Source organism: Pristiophorus japonicus, chromosome 4, assembly GCF_044704955.1.
Source record: "Pristiophorus japonicus isolate sPriJap1 chromosome 4, sPriJap1.hap1, whole genome shotgun sequence".
NCBI lineage: Eukaryota > Metazoa > Chordata > Chondrichthyes > Pristiophoridae > Pristiophorus > Pristiophorus japonicus.
Window position 1 is genome coordinate 193,693,752 of NC_091980.1, and position 21,166 is coordinate 193,714,917.

Sequence of the window (21,166 nt, forward strand, 5' to 3'; positions counted from 1 at the left end):
TCCTCTGAGGAGTTGTGTTCCTCCTCTGGCTGGGCAGTGGAAGGGGGTCTCTTGATGGACCTGTGGGAGAGTAAAAAGATGATTTAGAAGTGTTATATTAAGAATGGGTAATGATACCATTATGCACATGATGAATATTCACTGGCTGTTGACATCAGTTACCATATGAGTGACTGCTGTATGCCATGTGGCTGTATGAGATGTCATTCTGTCACCAGGTGGCTGGGATGTCCCCCTTTCTCCATCTCCCACCGTCAGCAGCTCTGCCACTCCTGAGATCTCCAGGGCCTCCTCCTCTGCTGCAGTTAGTTGGGAGAAGAACGGAGGGCCACCTTTGGTTCTCTCCCTGTCCCTCTTATTGTGGAATATTTTCTCCTGCAAGGGGGAGAAAGAAGAGAAGTTTGAGTGAGAGTGATGGAATGAGTATAAGGAATGGATGGGTTACATTTGCAGAGGATGACTATGAGGGAGTGGGGTGCCAATGCCAAATGACCTCCTTCTGCGGTGTTACTTGCTTTAGGATGAGGGTGAGTGTGAGGGATGGTTAGTCGGATAGGGATGTAAGTACATAGAGAGAGAGGGATGGGTGGACTTGGAAGGTATGTTGGTGTGAGGAATGATGTGAAGGAGTAGGGTTGGGAAGGCTGAGTGATGGGGATGTGATGGCATGAACATCAGAGTGAAGGTGAGGATGGCATTGCACTCACCTTTCCTGACTTCATCAGATCATTGAATTTCTTCCAGCACTGTATCCAGGTCTCTCTCACAACCTCCCTGCTGCTGACCTCCTCCGCTATTTCGAGCCAGGCCCGTTTTGTCTCTTCGGGCGGTCTTTTGCGCCCATCTGCTGGGAAGAGGACCTCTCTGCGAGCTCATACTGCCTCCACCAGATTATGCAGCGAGGCATCTGTAAACTGGGATGCAGCCCTCTACCTTTGGGTATTCATGTTTTTATATTTGCAAAATAAATCCAAACTCTACAATGATGGCTACACACTCCTTTATCAAGCTTCAAATGACTTAGAATGGTTACAGCATGGAAGGAAGTCATTCACCTGTTCGAGACAGTGCCGGCTCTCTGCAGGAGCACTTCATCTAGACCCACTCCCCCGCCCTTTCCCTGAAGCTCTGCAATTCTTTTTCCTTTAAGTACTTATCCAATTCCCTTTTGAAAGCCACAATTGAATTTGCCTTCACCACCCTTTCAGGCAGTGCATTCCAGATCCTGACCACTCGCTGCGTAAACAAGTTTTCCCTCATGTCGCCTTTGGTTCTTCTGCCAATCACCTTAAATCTGTGTCCTCTGGTTCTCGACCCGTCCGCCAATGGGAACAGTTTCTCTCTATCTATTCTGTCTAGACCCCTCCATGATTTTGAACACCTCTATCAAATCTCCTCTCAACCTTCTCTGCTCTAAGGAGAACAACTCCAACTTCTCCAGTCTATCCACATAACTGAAGTCCCATCTCCCTGTTACCATTCTTGTAAATCTTTTCTGCATATGATCCTCCCTGCCTGAGTGCTGTGCTGTACCCAGGCAATCCTTTCGCCCAATGCAACAAAAGGAAAATCTCCCCTTTATGTTTATTTTGTTATGAGTTTTTCCAGCATTTTATACTGTTATTTTAGATTTACAGCATCCGCTCTCACAATGAAGAAGAAGATAAATAAGAGGAAGAAACAGAAGCGGGAGAAGCCGAGGATGAGGAAGCAGAAGAGGAGGAAGCAGAAGGAAGGATGCAACTCACTCAACACCTTTCTGGTCGGGATATCCGGGATGGAATCGTCCGCCTCCGGTCCCAGTGATCACAATCCTAGTTCCCCTTTCAACGTTAGTCTCATACCTTACCTTCCCTCTGTTACTGACAAATTCAGTATCCTCTTGGCCACCATGTTGAAATAAAAGCCACCACAAAGCAAACTTTCCAATCCAACTTTATACATTTATCCATCCAATATGATATCACAATATCAACTCTTCACCCTTATGCATTCCCTTAGTGACTGGGAACTAAATATTCCAGGATATTTAAGTTTTAGAAGAGATAGAAAATGAGGAGGAGTAGCCCTAATAATAAAGGATGAGATAAAGACAATACAGAGAAAGGATCTTAGCTCCAAAAATCAAGAAGTAGAATCAGTTTGGGTGGAGCTAAGAAACAGTAAGGGGCAGAAAACATTGGTGGGAGTTGTTTATATGCCCCCAAACAGTAGTGGTAATGTAGGGCACTGTATAAATCAGGAAATTAGAGGTGCATGTAACAAGGGTAATACAGTAATCATGGGGGACTTTAATCTACATATGGATTGGGCAAAACAAATTTGCACTAAGTGTGAAGGATGAATTCATGGAATGTATACAAGATGGTTTTCTAGATCAGTATGTTGAGGAACCAACTAGAGAACAGGCTATTTTAGATCTAGTATTGTGCAATGAGAAAGGGTTAATTAACAACCTTTTAGTAAAGAGTGACCATATATGATAAAATTTTATATTAAGTTTGAAAGTGATTTAGTTAAATCCAAAACTAGGGTCTTAAATCTAAACAAAGCAAACTACGTTGGTATGAGGGGAGAGTTGGCTAAGGTAGATTGGGAAACTATGTTAAAAGGTATGATGGCGAACATTTAAAGAATTAATACATAATTTACAACAAACATACATTCCTTTAAGGTGCAAAAACCCCAGAGGAAAAGTGGTCCAACCGTGGCAAACAAGAGAAGTTAAAGATACCATTAGATCAAAAGAAAAGGTTTATAATGCTGTCAAAAAGAGCAGTAACCCTGAGGATTGGGAAGAGTTCAGAATTCAGCAAAGGAGGACCAAGAAATTGATAAAGAAAGGGAAAATATGTGAGTAAACTAGCGAGAAACATAAAAACAGATTGTAAAAGCTTACTTATAGGTATGTAAAAAGAATAAGATTAACAAAATTAAATGTGGGTCCCTTACAGGCTGAGATAGGAGAAGTTATAATGGGGAATAAGGAAATGGCAGAGAAATTAAACAAATACTTTGTGTCTGTATTCATGGAAGAAGACACGGAAACCATCCTGGAAGTGATGGAGAACCAAGGGTCCAGCGAGAATGAGGACCTGAAAGAAATTAGTATTAGTAAAAAAGTAGTACTGGAGAAATTAATGGGACTGAAAACCGATAAATCCCCTGGAACTGATGGCCTATGTCCTAGGGTTTTGAAAGAGGTGGCTATAGAGATAGTGGATGCATTGGTTGTCATCTTCCAAAATTCCATAGATTCTAGAATGGTTCCTGCGGACCAGTTAGCCTGACATCAGTAGTAGGGAAAATGCTAGAATATTATTAAGGACGTGGTAACAGGGAACTTAGAAAATAATAACAGGATTGGGTAAAGTCAACACGGATTTATGAAAGGGAAATTGTGTTTGATAAATCTGTCAGTGATTTTTGAGGTTGTAACTAGCAGAATCGATAAGGGGAACCAGTGGATATAATGTATTTGGATTTTCAGAAGGCATTCGATAAGGTGCCACACAAGAGGTTATTAAATTAGGACTCATGGGATTGCGGGTAATAGACTAGTATGGATTGAGGATTGGTTAACGGACAGAAAATAGAGAGTAGGAATAAACGGGTAATTTTTGGGTTGGCAGGCTGTAACTAGTGGGGGACCGCAAGTGCTTGGGCCTCAGCTATTCACAATCTATATCAATGATTTGGATGAGAGAGCCAAATGTAATATATCCAAAGCTAGGTGGGACTGTAAATTGTGGGGAGGATGCAAAGGGACTTCAAGGGGATATAGACAGGCTAAGTGAGTGGGCAAGAACATGGCAAATAGAATATAATGTGGAGAACTGTAAAGTTATCTACTATCATCGGAAAAATAGAAAAGCAAAGTACTTTTTAAATGGTGAGAGATTGGGAAAAGTTGGTGTTCAGAGGGACCTGGGTGTCCTTGTATATGAATCACTGAAAGGTAACATGTAGGTACTGCAAGCAATTAAGAAAGCAAATGGTATGTTGGCCTTTATTACAAGACGATTTGAGAATAAGAGTAAAGGGGGCCGAAATTGTCCCTTTCCTTAAGGCCTGTTACCACTGGAAATCAGCAGCCACGCTGCGGAATGGAATGGCCGCAGATTTTTCGTGGAATGGCCGGCGATCGTCCAATTGCCCTGCTGCGATTTCCTAGCACTACTGGCCAACACTCCTAAGTGCGTCATCAGAGCGCGCACCGCCGAGGTCCTGGGCCGGAAGCCACATTCTGCTCAAAAACTTTTGCGACCACTCGACGGTGCCAAGGTTAGGTTCTTTTGGTCGGTGCCTAGTTCCTGATACACACAAGCAGTGTTCCTTAAAGGTGTATTGGTTTTTGCTGCATTTGTGTCGGCGACTGTTTGAGAACCAGTGCGAGCATACTATGTATACTGTGCGATTGCTTGTGAGTGCTGTAGGTGCCTCTACCTGCAGAACAGGGAACCGACATCGAGGAGGCTGGGCTTGGGCTGGGCAGTGCTGGCAGGCCAATGCCTCCTGCACATTGTGCTTGCCACCGAGGCATGCAGGAGAAGGCAGCGCCGGGTCCAATGACAGCAGAGGCAGCGGGCAAGGGCCGCAGCAATCATAGCGGCCCAGCATGGCGAGAGCCAGGGAGATGGCGACAGAGGTGAGGCCAGAGAGCTGCCACAGGAGGGTCCTCAGCAATGGCATCCCCTAAGGAGGAGAGTGAAGTATGTGGACCACACACCAGATACTGGGCCAGCAGGCCAGGAGACAGCCTGCAGCGGAGGCAGATTCTGTACAGCAGCAGCCTGCAGAAGCAGAGGACCCAGCAGACCAGCAGGGAGAAGCCAATGAGGTACAAGACACAGCAGGATGGCTGCACAGACGTAGGGGCAGAAGGTCAAAGGGTGTTCCATCATCAATTCTTCTACAGGAACCTAAATGATGATCAAGGCCTGAGCAGACTACAATTCCTCAAGGGCATAGTCATGGAGCTCTGCAATCTCCTGCAGACTTGGAGTCACAAACACGGGTGAGGACAGTCCTGAGCGTGGCATCTAAGATTACAATCGCCCTGAACGTTTATGCCACTGGGTCCTTCCAAGCTGCCACTGCAGACATCTCCAGCATCTCGCAGTTTGCAGCCTGCACATCCATACGGGAAGTCACAAATGCTCTGTATAGGAGGAGGGCCGATTACATCCCCTTCCCTATGAGCAGGGACAAGCAGTTGGTGCAGCAGACTAGATTCCTGTGCATTGCGGGCTTCCCCAAGGTCCAGGGGGTCAATGATTGCACCCATATCGGTCTGAGGGCACTCAAACACACTCCCGAACTATTCCGAAACCGCAAGGGATTTCACTCCCTCAATGTTCAACGGGTATGCGATCACAACCACAAAATTATGTAAATGGATACCCAGTTTCCTGGCAGCAGCCACGATTCATTCATACTGCTGCAGATCGGTGTGCCAGGCCTCTTCACTGATCCGAATCAAGAATGTGGCTGGCTCCTCGGTGACAATGGCAATACACTGAGCACTTGGCTCATGACTCCTCTGCGCAACCCTAGAACTGCTGCGCAGCTCACATACAATGAAAGTCTGATGGCCACCAGGGCCATCATCGAACACTTAATTGGGATTCTGAAGCAGAGGTTCCGTTGTCTGGACCATTCAGGCGGTGTGCTGCAATACTCGCCTGAGCATGTCTCCATATTCGTGATGGTGTGCTGCATGCTCCATAACCTGGCCATCATGAGGGCGCAGCCATTGGAGGCCGAGGCAGCAGTGGCACCTGCGGAGGAGGAGGAGGAGCAGGAGGCACATGAGGAGGAGGAGGAGGAGGAGCAAGGTGCGGGTGGGCAACCACACAGGAGGCGGTGTCGCCATTGTGACCCTGCAAGAGAAGCACAAAACCATCTCACATCTGCATGGTTCACATAACTGAAAGCCCAGTTGAGTCTGCAACCTATGACCCCTCTCACACATCATTCCCGCACATTTAAATGAGAGACCTATTCAAAAATTTCCAAAACAAAATAAAGATTTATTACACCTCAAACAATGGGTGCACTAAGCATCAACATTATCAATTATCACCCTTGTGCAACTCCTTATTACCGCTCTTACGCAGACCTATCGTTACACTACGCCGTAGTGTCTCCCCTGTGGCTGCCTCACGGCTTTGGGAAGGCAGCTGTGTGTCTGTAGAGGAAGCTACAGATGTCCTTCTCGGATGCCCTCGACCAGCTCTGGCCCTGGAAGGGTTGGCTGCAGACTGGGCCTTCAGTCAGAAATGGCTGGGGCGATTCCATGCTTGGTAGTGATGGAGTAGTGACAGGTCTCGGCTCAGGGCTGCTGGGAATCTGAGAGCCCACATCAGTATCCTGGTCGGTGCCACTCCCCCGCGGCAGCACCCCACCTCCCCCACCAAGCTGCTGGAACACAGGTCGGTGGAGTGGGGTGGCACCGTTAGGCCCCCAGTGGACCCTAGTGGACCCAGCCATGATGGCAGCAGTCAGATCTCGTGTTGCCTCCAGCTGAGAGCAGTCACACTCTTGAAACTACTAGAGATGGCAGCAGTCAGACGCTCCATCTGTGGCCCAGGGCAGCGGCTATCCTCTCCAAAGAAACACAGCCACACTCGTTCCCTCGTGCCTGTGCTGCAATGGCAGCTGTCACCTCGCCCAAGAGATGCGTCCTCGCAGCTGGATCCGCATGGTCACTCTGGGAGTCCACTATCGTCTGCACACTGGCAATGATGGTCCCCATGGTGCGCACAGAGTTTTCCACAATGCGGGAGGCGGACTCCTCCACGCTCCTGACCACTTGTGACAGCCTCTCAGGCACCCCTTGCGTTGCTGCCAAGAGCTCCAATTGCATGGCCTCCACCCTTTGTTCATAAGTCCCAACATCGATGGGTGCGTCTGAGTCCTCCTCAGCAGGACAGGGCTGCACACTCTCCCCCTGAAGAGATGGCACCCGAGGTTCCCTTTTCCCATCACCCAGTGCAGACCCATCTCCTAAATCTATACCCGACTGCGTACTTCCAGTATCTGAGCTGGCGCGCATGACTGTATGAAGCAGTGACGCGATGGTACAGGCACAGCTCTCCCCCTCTCCATCTCCCTTATCGGACATACCACCAAAATCATCCAGGGCCTCATGTGTGTCCTCCTGACTCTGGCTGCCAGTCGTGATAAGGGTGTCTGTCTCGCTTTGGCTGACATTCGGGCTCTCATCTGCAATGATAAATGTGTGCCGTGAGGGTGAGGTGGTGCATTGCACCATGCAGCAAGCAGCTTGCACACAAGCATAAACAATTGCCAGGTAGCCGATTGTACGGTCAGGGAGAGATGGCATTGTACAAAGGCCTTCACTTACCCATGCTGCCCCCAGAGGCATCAGAATGACCAGCAGCCACAGGGAATCCAACATGTGCGCCCACTAGCAGCTGCACCCTCTCCTCCAGATCAGTCAGCTTGACATTTTCGGACTCACCCCACCAGTGTCTTGTTGCTGGGCACGGTTCTGCGCCACCTTGGCCTGCAAAACAAAGAAGGGTTGGTAACTTGGAGTTTACTGAGGCCTCGGCAATTAGTGCAAGTGTGGGTCCATTACATGCAGCTGTGAATCTCACATGCAAAGGAGCTTCCATTGTGAGTGTGCACACATACATGCCTTAGCAATCAAATGCTGCTTCAGCTGCTATATAGTGTTGGTGAGAAAGATGTTAAGGTGAAGGAGAGTCTTGCAGATGTAAGGTGAGGAGTTAGGGGAACCTGTGCTCACTTTCATCAGTTTAATAAGGTCGGTGAGCCTTTACCTGCATTGGGTTGTGGTGCGCTGGTGAATGGAGGTCCCTGAAACCTCCTCTGCAATCTCCCTCCAGGCATTTAGGAAGACACTCCTCATTGGTCGTCCACCAGTATCTGGGAAGAGTAGCCGCCTCCTTCCCTCCACAGCTTGCATCAGGCTTTCCAGCTCAGCACCGTGGAAGCGGCTGGCCCTCCTCAAAGGTCCCCCTTGCAACCATCTCCTCTGAAGCAACTAAGACCAAAGTCAAGACACAGCCGAGCTTTAAGAAGGCCAGAAGCAGCTGCATCGTTAGGATTAAGTGGTTAGACGGGATTTCGCGGTGCAAACGTCACTCCGCTGTCACACCGCTGAAACCAGCCCATTACCCCAGTCATTACCACTCCGCTCCGTTTAGCTGCCGAAAAAGCAGAATTTCGCTCTTAACACCGCCGCATCCATATCGGCGGTAAGGGATGCTAAAATGCGGTAGGTGCGCCCCGTTTCCAGGAGAGGGCAATTTCAGCCTCAAGATATCTTACTACAATTATATAGGGCCCTGGTGAGATCACACTGGGAGTATTGTGTACAGTTTTGGTCTCCTTACCTAAGGAAGTATATACTTGCCATAGAGGGAGTGCAACGAAGGTTCACCAGACTGATTCCTGGGATAGGGGGATTGTCCTATAAGGAGAGATTGAGTGGACTAGGCCTATATTCACTAGAGTTTAGAAGAATGAGGGGTGATCTCATTGAAACATACACAATTTTTACAGGGCTTGACAGGGTAGATGCAGGGAGGATGTTTCCTCTGGCTGGGGAGTTTAGAACCAAGGGTCACAGTCTCAGAATAATGGGTCGGCCATTTAGGACTGAGGTGAGGAGTAATTTCTTCACTCAGAGGGTTGTGAATCTTTGGGGAATTCTCTACCCCAGAGGGCTGTGGAGGCTCAGTTGTTGAATATATTCAAGACAGTGATCGATAGATTTTTGGATATTAAGAAAATCAATCAGGGATATGGGAACAGTGCAGGAAAGTGGGGTTGATGTAGAAGATCAGCCATTATCTTACTGAATGGCCTACTCCTGCTCCTATTTCTTATGTTCTTATGAAACATTTCCTTTAATTGGGGAATTAAAAGTGAACCTCTGTTTAAACAACAGATCACGAAAACTGCAGTGCTTTATGGCCTATCCTACTAATGTCACACAGTGCTACCCCAGTGGCTGCAGCATGGTTGATGGAAGGCTGCTGACATTCAGAGGAGGACATTGCAAATGGCCTTGCTGGTCCACCTTGAGGAGCTGGTGACTGGGAGTGTCAAATAAATCTGCTTCTTCTTCTTCACTCTTCTATCCCTCTTCTTGGCCAACCACTGGCTGAACAGACTGCATTTCTTGGGTGTGTGAAATGAGAAAGGCACAAGGGTGGAGCTGTGGGGAGGGGAGGGTGTGAAAGCAAGAGGTACATGCCAAAAGGAGGATAACATATGAGGATATCAGCATCTTGTATCCTTTCTGACCCGCTATTGGCTAGGGACTCAGCCATGCCCCTGCCAAGAATGGCCTGCATCGTCTCCTCCAAGGGCATGAGGTGAGGCTAGGAATGGGAGTTGTGCCTCATGATTGATACAGATTTTTGATAGGTGAGTGATTGTAGGGGGGCGGAGGGCAGTCGAGCATTGAGCAGTGTGTGAGGCTAGTGGTGCAGTTAGGGGACGGCTCATGGTCTGAGGTCATGCAGCTTCTTTGGGCACTGGAGCCAGGTGGTGGGGGCAACACTGCTGGCAGTGACGACCTCAGTGATGTGGTCCCACATTGTTCTTTCTGGAGGGCCAGTCTTGCAGTGTTGACCCCCTGCACAAAGCTGGAGTGCTGTGTGCGAGACCTTGTGTGCCCCTTCCCTGGCTTGCTGAGCCATTTGTGTTAGTGCTGAAGCACTTTCCGTGCAGAAGTCAATTCAGCTTTAAGAGCTGAAGACTCCCATTTGGGAATTTTTAATTTTTACATGTTTTTTGCAAGTCAGTAAGGGCTGAAAAATGAATTTTTCCACTTGATTTTAATTGTTATTGTTTCTGAACACATTTCTCCTTTAATTCATAGCCCTTTTAATTGCCCACAATTCCTTGCGAACTCCACAGCCTCACTCCCAGAGGCTGTAAGAAGCTGTAACGCCGCTCTTGGATGGGAACTTGGAGTCAGATGCCTCCACTAACGTCAGTAAGAGGGCGTTACACTATAAGTTTATGCTGCACTATAAATCTCCAACCCCCCGCACGAATTATTTCCAGATAGCGCTGCGACCATTTTCAGCGGCTGTAAATCCAAGGTCATGGTGAGGTCGACAGGTTTCTGTCGATGTCCAAATTTTCCCCTTTGTGTCCTCCTCACAGCTTACTGTCCTATCTAGCTTTGTATCGTCGGTAAATTTGGATACGTTACATCAACCAGTCTGCAAGACACGCTTACATTAAGCAAGTAACTGATGCCATGTTTGCTGAAACAAATACTTCCATCACATTCCCCCTGAACAAGCAGAAACAACAGGATAGGGGTCTAGGGTTGGCCCAGATTGCAAGCTTGCTCCAGGTTCAGGGCCTCATTGAAACAGGCTCCTTCTGATAAACCCGCTGCTTTTATGAATTGAAAAGGCGTCCATTCTTTTAATATGCTACTGGTATGTGATCGCCATCAGTGCATCATGCAGGTCTTTGCCCATTTTCCTGGCAGCTGCCATGACACATTTCTATTGCTGCATTCTCCATCCCCTCACTCTTTTCCCCTGCAAAGGAAGTGAGAGGTTGACTGTTTGGGTACATGAACTTCTGGGGTCAAACTTCAGGGTCTGGATCAGGCCAGTTACCACGGTTTTGCGGCAGCCATGCGGTGGAATCGAGTGGCCGCCGCATTGCAGTCAATTGGCCGCCGCGACCCATATTTAGCGCAGGGTTTTTGGGGCGGTGTCCACTTCTGTCCCAAACCCCAGATTTCCGCTGCTGTATGGGGCTTGCAGCCGTAATGACGTCATTAAAGTGCGCACTGCTGCGGCTCCACCACGCCACCTATTTTCAGTATAAAAACCCCAGCTTTTTTCCTGACAGTGGCCCCGCCAGCTTTTTGAATCGGTGCACTTTGCCGGGTTGCTCAAGAGCACCAGAGGAGGAGAATGGAGGTTTTGCGTGATCGGGTATTTTTTCTGCAAACTTTTCAGATTTCTCTGTAGGAATTTACTACACCTGCAGTGGACTTTTGAGAACTTTTTGAGGGCCTCATTCTCTGCTCCACACAGGCCTGCTTGTGAAGGTCGAGCCTGCAGACAGAATGGGCTCAGTATTAGCAGGGGAACACCTGTGCACACTGCGAGAGGCAGGGCGGGCACGCAGGAGAAGGCAGCGCCATCAGCAACTAGTACAGAGGCAGCGGACAAGGGAAGAAATAGCTATGGCTGCCCAACATCCAGAAAGGCCTGCAGAGGGGCGCCGACCTGCACGTGGAGAGGGTGGCCAGGAGGGAAGTGGCGTGAGGAGGAGGGTCAGGTACGCTGACCCCCATACCAGAAGTTTTGCTAGCAGCAGCTCCCAAACATCAGTAAGAACAGGGAGAAGGTGATCAGCCACCTGCCATCGGAGGTGCCTAGCACAGACCCAGGGGAAGGAGGCCCTACCGTCAAATGGTGTACTGACGACAGGTTTCCTTCCTGGAGCTCAGTGATGAGCAATGTTTGCGAAGGCTCAGATTTAGAAAGGACATACTGAGGGAGCTGTGCAGCCAGATCTGCAGCCTCACCTAAGGCTCAGGACAGCTCTCACTGTTGAGACCAAGGTCACCATAGCTCTCAAATTTTATGCGACGGGCTCATTCCAGTCTGCAACAGACCTATCGAACATCTCCCAATTCTTCGCCCATCATTCCATCTGGTAGATGACCGATGCACGGTATAGGAGAAGAGTCGAATATAACTCCTTCCCAATGACCAGGGAGAAGCAGGTGGAGCGACAGGCCGGATTTGTCAGGGTTGCAGGGTGCAGGGTGCAGGGTGCCATCGACTGTACAAATGTTGGCCTGAGGGCGCCACTGAATAATCCCAATCTCTTTATGAACAGAAAGGGATTCCACTCCCTGAATGTGCAGCTGGTGTGTGACCACCAGCGTAGGATCTGTGCAGTTGATGCCAGGTATCCAGGTAGCAGCCATGATTCATTCATTCTGCGCCAGAGCAGTGTGCCTGCCTTCTTCACCGGGCCAAACCACAATTGTGAATGGCTGCTTGGGGACGAGAGATATCCCCTGTCCCCTTGGCTGCTGACTCCCCTTTGGAATCCCAGGACAGCGGCCGAGCATGCCTACAACGACACTCATTCTGGCACCAGGCGCATCATCGAGCACTGCAACGGGATCCTCTCAAGAAAGATATATTCCAGTGAGGGGGAAAGGGTGTAAAAGAAAAAATAGAGGTGGCTAACTAAAGAAATAAAGGACGGTATCCAATTAAAAACAAGGGCATACAAAGTGGCTAAAACTAGTGGGAGGACAGAAGATTGGGAAGCTTTTAAAAGCCAGCAAAGAATGACTAAAAAAATGATTAAAAAAGGGAAGAAAGACTACGAAAGTAAACTTGCACGAAATATAAAAACAGGTAGCAAGAGTTTCTACAGGTATATAAAGAGAAAAAAAGTGGCTAAAGTAAATGTTGGTCCTTTAGAGGGGAATTAGTGATGGGGAACATGGATGTGGCAGAAACTCTGAACTAATATTTTGCATCAGTTTTTGTGGTAGAGGATACTAAAAATAACCCAACAGTGGATAGTCAAGGGGCTATGTGGGGGAGGAACTTACCACAATCACAATCACAAAGGACTCAGTAAGATAATGGGACTAAAGGTGGATAAATCCCCTGGACCTGATGGCTTGCATCCTAGGGTCTTAAGAGAAGTAGCGGCAGGGATAGTGGATGCACTGGTTGTCATTTACCAAAATTCCCTGGATTCTGGGGAAGTCCCAGCAGATTGGAAAACTGCAAATGTAATGCCCCTATTTAAAAAAGGAGGCAGATAAAAAGCAGGAAACCATAGACCAGTTAGCCTAACATCTGTGGTTGGGAAGCTGTTGGAGTCCATTATTAAAGAAGCAGTGAAGCAGTAGCAGGACATTTGGAAAAGCATAATTCAGTCAGGCAGAGTCAGTTTATGAAGGGGAAGTCATGTTTGACAAATTTGCTGAAATTCTTTGAGGATGTAACGAACAGGGTGGATAAAGGGGAACCAGTGGATGTGGTGTATTTGGACTTCCGGAAGGCATTTAACAAGGTGCCACATAAAAGGTTACTGCACAAGATAAAAGTTCACGGGGTTGGGGGTAATATATTAGCATGGATAGAGGATTAGCTGACTAACAGAAAACACAGAGTCGGGATAAATGGTTCATTCTTGGGTTGGTAATCAGTAACTAGTGGGGTGCTGCAGGGATCAGTGCTGGGACCCCAATTATTTACAATCTATATTAACAACTTGGATGAAGGGACCGAGTGTAACATAGCTAAGTTTGCTGATGATACAAAGATGGGAGGAAAAGCAATGTGTGAGGACACAAAAAACTTGCAAAAGGAAATAGACAGGCTAATTGAGTGGGCAAAAATTTGGCAGATGGAGTATACTGTTGGAAAGTGTGAGGTTATGCACTTTGGTGAAAAAAAATCGAAGAGCAAGTTATTATTGAGAAAAATTGCAAAGTGCCGCAGTACAGCGGGACCTGGGGATACTTGTGCATGAAACACAAAAGGTTAGTATGCAGGTACAACAAGTGATCAGGAAGGCCAATGGAATCTTGGCCTTTATTGCAAAGGGGATGGAGTATAAAAGCAGGGAAGTCTTGCTACAGTTATACAGGATATTAGTGAGGTCACACCTGGAATACTGTGTACAGTTTTGGTATCCATATTTAAGAAAGGATCTACTTGCTTTGGAGGCAGTTCAGAGAAGGTTCACTAGGTTGATTCCGGAAATGAAGGGTATGACTTATGAGGAAAGTTTGAGAAGGTTGGGCTCTACTCATTGGAATTCAGAAGAATGAGAGGTGACCTTATCGAAATGTATAAGTTTATGAGGGGGCTTGACATGGTGGATGCTGAGAGGATGTTTTCACTGATAGAGGAGACTAGAACTAGGGGGCATAATCTTAGAATAAGGGGCCGCCCATTTAAACTGAGATGAGGAGGAATTTCTTCTCTCAGAGGTTTGTAAATCTATGGAATTCTCTGCCCCAGAGAGCTGTGGATGCTGGGTCATTGAATATATTTAAGACGGAGATAGACAGATTTTTGAGTGATAAGGGAGTAAAGGGTTATGGGGAGCGGGAAGGGTGTCATGTATGTACATTCTGTTTGTAGCCACCAGATGGTGTCATTGTTGGAGGCCACTGAGCAGCATGCACATGGTGCTGCTCAGGTATAAAAGGTCAGCCATTTTGGAGAGTCAGGCACTTTGGGCCTAAATAAAGCAGAACCAAGGTTGTACTTTGCTTAGTTAAACAGTACTCAGTCTGAACCTTTATTGCATACATAACACAGGGAAGTGGACCTGAATCCATGATCGGATCAGCCATGATCATATTAAATAGTGGAGCAGTCTCAAGGGGCCGTATGGCCTACTCCTGCTCCTATTTCTTATATTCTTATGTTCTTATGTTCTCCATCAGAGGTTCCGTTGCCTGGAAAGCTCTGGTGGTGCTTTGCAGTACTCTCCTGAACGGGTCTCCATATTCGTGTGGTCTGCTGCATGCTGCACAACCTGGCTCACATGAGGGGCCAACTGCTGGAGGTTGAGCCAGCAGTACCACCTGAGGAGGAGGCACAGCAGCAGGAGGAGGAGGATCCCCAGCACCCAGGAGGCGTCGTCACCATCCCAACCCTGCAAGGGAGGAGCAGAGATATCTGATTGCTGCTTGATCCAGATAATTTAATCCCCACACAACCCTTCAGCTTCTATTTTCCATGGCTATCCCAATGAATGCCTTCACACATAATTGCCCACTCTCAAATGATATACCTGCCCAGATAAAGATGCAAAAAATAAAGATTTATGATATCATCCAAATCAGTGCAAAAAACTAATAGTACAAGAAAAATCCAGAAAACTTACACAAAAACATAATTTCTGACCCTTGTGCATTTCCTTATAATCCCTCTTACGCATGCCTCAGTATCTCCCCTGTGGCTGCCTCATGGGTCTGGGAAGGCTGCTGTGTTTCCTGTGTGGAAGCTGCAGATATCCTTTAAGGATGCCCTCGACCAGTTTTAGGCCTAGAAGGGCTGGGTGCAGACTGGTCAACACCCTCCTGGGAGTGTTCAGTCTGGCTTGGCTCGGGTGAGGCCATGCGTGGAGGCACTGGTGGTATGATAGGTCTGGGGCCAGGATTGCTGTGATCCTGAGGGAGCGCATCATCCATATCCTGGTCGGAAGAGACTGAGTCGCTCACCGGGGGCGGCACTTTACCACCTACACAAACCGGAGAGAGCTCAGGTCGGGGCTGTGGCACCACACCTGAAGGTCCCCCGTGGCCCGTGGTGGACCCAGCCACGAAGGAAACACTAAGGTGTCGGGTGGCATTGAGCTGAGACTGTATGCGAGCAGCCAGAGTCTCAAAGCCAGCAGATATGGCAGCAATAAGACGCTCCGTGGCCTGTTGCCCAAAGTGCATAAGAGCATTCATAGCTTCCAGGGCCAAGGCCATCCTCTCTAAAGTAGCACCGATGTGTTCGTTCCCTCGCCTCTGTGCTGCAATGGCAGCTGCCACATCACCTACAAGTTGCTGCATCACAACTGGATTCGTATGGACAATCTGGGAGTCTACCATCACCTGCTCACTGGCAATGATGGGCTCCATGGTGTGCGCAGAGCTGTCGACTATACGGGAGGCGGACTCCTCAACACTCCTGACCACTTGCAACAGCCTCTCTGGCATCCTTGCCACTGCCATCAACATCTGGGAATACATGGCCTCCACCCTTCTCTCGTAAGCCGCAACGTCGATGAGCTCATCTGAGTCCTCCTCAGCAGAACTCCGGTGCAGACTCGCCCCCCCCAGAGAGATGGCACCTCAGGTTGCCTAGCCCCGTCACCATGCTGCAGCCCGCTAGGCCCCGGTGCAACACCCAGTGCAAACCCCTGCACTATTTGAACTAGATCAGACCGTATACTCCCAGTATCTGAGCTGGCGCGTGAGGATGGAAGCAATGATGCCGGCAGTGTCCCCCTCGTCCTCTGCCTCATCACTGAGGTCCCCAAAAGATGGAGTGCGCTCCAGGGTGTTAGCAAGGCAGGCGCCTTCAATGCTGTCATAAGGTATTTCAGTAGTGATGTCCTCAAGGATCTCATCGAGGCCTGGCACTGGTCTGACAGGTTGTGCCTCTCCCTCTCCTCTGCTGCCACTCAGTCTTGGGGTTGTCTGCAGGCCCGGCACTGGTGTCACAGGTTGTGTCTCTCTGTGTCCTCAGCTGCCACTCGGCCTCTCACCTGCAAGCATAAATGGGAGAAGGGCCGCCATGAGGGGAAAGGAGGGGATTGACGCATGGAGGCTGCAACTAGCACACTTTTAGAAGGAAAGACTGAGTAGGTGCTGGCGCATTCAGGGAGAGAGATCATTAAAAGAGGGCCTTCACTTACCTACTTTCAGGGAGAGATAGCTTTAAAGGAGGTCCTCACTTACCCATGCTGCCTACAACGGCATTGCCAGTACCGGTTGCCACAGCTAAGGCAGCATTTCTGCCAACGAGCACCTCGATCCTCTTCTCCAACGGTGTGAGGATTTGGATGTCGGGCTCGCCACCACCAGTCCTCCTTTGCTCCATCTTGTTGTGTGCAATTTTGGTCTGCAAAACATAGAATGGTTTGTGAGTACCACTGTGATGATGCATCAGAAATGAGTGCACAAGTGTGTCCCTGAAATGCAGGTGTAACTGTGAGATGAGAGGGAGCCTCCATTGTGCAAACCCACACATATATATAAAAGCCTCAACAGTGAAATGCTGCTTCAGCGACTATACAGTGAAAGTGAGAAATAAGAGAAGGATGAAGGAGAGACTCGCAGATGTAAGATCAGCAGTTGTTAGTGTTATAGATGTAAACTTGTATTTACTCTGTACAGCCACCACAGGGCTCATCCCCTGGAGTCCCAAGGGATCCCATAATCCCTTGGGAGCACAGGTATTTAAGGAGGCTTCACAGGTTGGAGAGGCACTCTGGAGACCTGCAATAAAAGACTAAGGTCACATTTTACTTTGAGTTCACAGTGTTCAGTCTGACTCTTTCTCCATACACAACAACTGGCGACAAGACAGATGGCGAACCCAAAGATGCAGAGAACAGTGGGCATCCTATAGAAATTCTCTGAGGGAGATGATTGGGAAACTTTTGTCGAGCGACTCGACCAATACTGCGTAGCCAACGAGCTAGATGGGGAAGAAAGCGTTTTCAAACGAAGGGCGATCCTCCTCACCGTCTTTGGGGCACCAACGTATGGCCTCATGAAGAATCTGCTCACTCCAGCGAAACTCACGGAAAAATCATACGCGATTTGTGCACACTGGTCCAAGAGCATTTGAACCTGAAGGAAAGCGTTCTGATGGCGAGGTACCGGTTCTACACCTACAAAAGGTCTGAAGGCCAGGAAGTGGCAAGTTATGTCACCGAGCTAAGACGTCTTGCAAGACATTGCGAATTTGAAGGACATTTGGAGCACATGCTCAGAGACTTTTTCGTACTTGGCATTGGCTACGAAACCATACTTCGCAAACTTTTGACTGTTGAGACCCCAAACTTGAGTAAGGCCATAGCGATAGCCCAGGCGTTCATTGCCATCAGTGACAATACGAAGCAAATCTCTCAGCACACAAATGCTGCAACAAGTACAGTGAACAAAGTGATGTTGTTTTTAAATTGTAACGTATAGAGCAGGTCACACATACCTGCAGCTACACGTCCGCAGATGTCACAGAGTCCACCATCAAGGGTGATGAATGCAAGGCCATTAACACCTTGTTGGCACTGCGGCGATGATTATCATTTCCATTCATGCCGATTCAAAGGATACGTTTGCAAGGGCTGTGGAACAATGGGATACCTCCAACGAATGTGCAGACGAGCTGCAAAGCCTGTTAAACCTGCAAACCACCATGTTGCAGAGGAGGACAGATCCACGGAGGATCACGACGAACCAGAGCCTCAGATCGAGGAGGCAGAGGTACATGGGATACACACATTCACCATGAATTGTCCCCCGATAATGCTGAATGTTGAAATAAATGGACTCCCGATGTCAAGGGAGCTGGACACGGGTGCGAGCCAGTCCATCATGGGCAAAAAGACTTTCGAAATGTTGTGGTGCAACAAGGCCTCAAGGCCAGTCTTAACTCCAGTTCGCACGAAACTAAGAACTTTACACGAAAGAAGTGATTCCTGTAATCGGCTGTGCTACTGTAAAGGTCTCCTACAATAGAGCGGTGCACAAGTTACACTCTGGGTGGTACCCGGCGATGGTCCCACGCTGCTTGGCAGGAGCTGGCTGGGAAAGATACTTTGGAACTGGGACGACGTCCGAGCGCTATTGCCTGCTGACGACACTTCGTGTGCCCAGGTCTTAAGTAAATTTCCTTCACTGGTCGAACCCGGTATCGGGAAATTCCAAGGAGCAAAAGTGCAGATCCACCTAATTCCGGGGGCGCGACCCATCCATCACAAGGCGAGAGCAGTACCATACATGATGAGAGAAAGGGTAGAGATCGAGTTAGACCGGCTGCAAAGAGAGGGCATCATTTCCCCGATCGAGTTCAATGAGTGGGCCAGTCCTATCATCCCAGTCCTCAAGGGAGATGGCACCGTCAGAATCTATGGCGATTACAAAGTAACTATCAATCATTTCTCCCTGCAGGACCAATACCCATTTCCAAAAGCCGATGACCTCTTTGCAACGCTGGCGGGAGGAAAGACGTTCATGAAGCTGGATCTGACTTCAGCCTACACGACGCAGGAACCGGAGGAATCATCGAAGGCCCTCATCTGCAGCAACACAGTGTTTTTGTTTATAACAGATGCCCGTGTGGAATCCGATAACGGCGGCGATATTCCAGAGAAACATGGAAAGCTTATGGAAGTCGGTCGCGCACACCGTGGTCTTCTAGGGCGACATCTTGGTCACAGGTCAGAACACAGTCGAGCATCTGCAGAACCTGGAGGAGGTTCTTAGTCAGCTCAACTGTGTGGGGTTCAGGTTAAAATGCTCGAAGTACGTTTTCCTGGTGCCTGAAGTGGAGTTCCTGGGAAGGAGGATTGCGGCGGACGGCATCAGGCCCACCACTGTGAAGACGGAGGCAATCGAGAACGCACCGAGGCCACAGAACGTGACGGAGCTGAGGTCGTTTCTGGGACTCCTGAACTACTTTGGTAACTTCTTACTGTTAGAACCACTGCATGTCTTACTATGAAAAGGGGATGAATGGGTTTGTGGCAAAAGCCAAGAAAATGCATTTAAAAAGCGAGAAAATTGTTATGCTCAAACAAATTGCTTGTGTTGTATAGAAACATAGGAACATAGAAAAATAGGTGCAGGAGTAGGCCATTCGGCCCTTCGAGCCTGCACCGCTATTCAATAAGATCATGTCTGATCATTCCTTCAGTACCCCTTTCCTGCTTTCTCTCCATACCCTTTGATCCCCTTAACCATAAGAGCCATATCTAACTCCCTCTTGAATATATCCAGTGAACGGGCATCAACAACTCTCTGTGGCAGGGAATTCCACAAGTTAACAACTCTCTGAGTGAAGAAGTTTCTCCTCATCTCAGTCCTAAATGGTCTACCCCTTATCCTAAGACGATGTCCCCTGGTTCTGGACTTCCCCAACATCGGGAACATTCTTCCTGCACCTAACCTGTCCAGTCCCGTCAGAATCTTATATGTTTCTATGAGATCCCCTCTCATCCTTCTAAACTCCAGTGAACAAAGGCCCAGTTGATCCAGTCTCTCCTCATATGACAGCCCAGCCATCCCTGGAATCAGTCTGGTGAACCTTCGCTGCACTCCCTCAATAGCAAGAACGTCCTTCCTCAGACTAGGAGAACAAAACTATACACAATATTCCAAATGAGGCCTCACTAAGGCCCTGTACAACTGCAGTAAGACCTCCCTGCTTCTATATTCAAATCCCCTAGCTATGAATCCATGTAAGTGTTTGGTACTAGCATGTCATGCATCGTCATATGGCGTCGGGTGTGTATTGCAACAAGCTAATGATTTCGGGAAACTGAAACCGGTTGCTTATGCATCCAGGAGTCTGTCCAAGGCAGAGAGAGCCTACAGCATGATTGAAAAAGAAGCGTTAGCGTGTGTCTATGGGGTAAAGAAAATGCAACAATACCTGTTTGGGCTAAAATTTGAATTGGAAACTGACCATAAGCCACTTATATCCCTGTTCTCTGAGAGTAAAAGGATAAATACCAACGCATCGGCCAGCATCCAGAGATGGGCGCTCACGTTGTCCGCATACAACTATAGCATCCGCCACAGGCCAGGCACAGAAAACTGCGCCGATGCTCTCAGTAGGCTGCCATTGCCCACCACGGGGGTGGAAATGGTGCAGCCCGCAGATTTAGCCATGGTTATGGAAGCATTTGAGAGTGAGCAATCACCCGTCACTTCCCGGCAGATCAAAACCTGGACAAGCCAGGACCCATTATTATCTCTAGTCAAAAGCTGTGTGCTTCACGGGAGCTGGTCCAGTGTCCTAGTGGAAATGCAGGAAGAGATAAAGCCGTTCCAGCGGCGCAAAGATGAAATGTCTATACAGGCAGACTGCTTCTGTGGGGAATTGAGTAGTGGTCCCCAAGAAGGGCAGAGACACCTTCATCAATGACCTCCACAGTACCCATCCAGGCATCGTAATGATGAAAGCGATAGCCAGATCCCACGTGTGGTGGCCTGGTATCGATGCGGACTTAGAGTCCTGCGTTCACAGATGTAATACATGCTCGCAGTGAAGCGATGCACCCAGGGAGGCGCCACTAAGTTTATGGTCTTTGCCCTCCAAACCGTGGTTTAGGGTACACGTCGACTATGCAGGTCCGTTCTTGGGTAAAATGTTCCTTGTGGTTGTAGACGCGTACTCCAAGTGGATTGAATGTGAGATAATGTCGGCTAGCACGTCCGCTGCCACTACTGAAAGCCTGTAACGGGGTCAACCATGTCACATCTGCCCCGTTTAAACCAGCGTCCAATGGTCAGGCAGAGAGAGCAGTGCAAACTATCAAGCAAGGCTTAAATAGGGTAACAGAAGACTCACTGCAGACTCGCCTGTCCCGAGTCCTGCTTAGCTACCGCACTCACTCACTGGGATCCCAC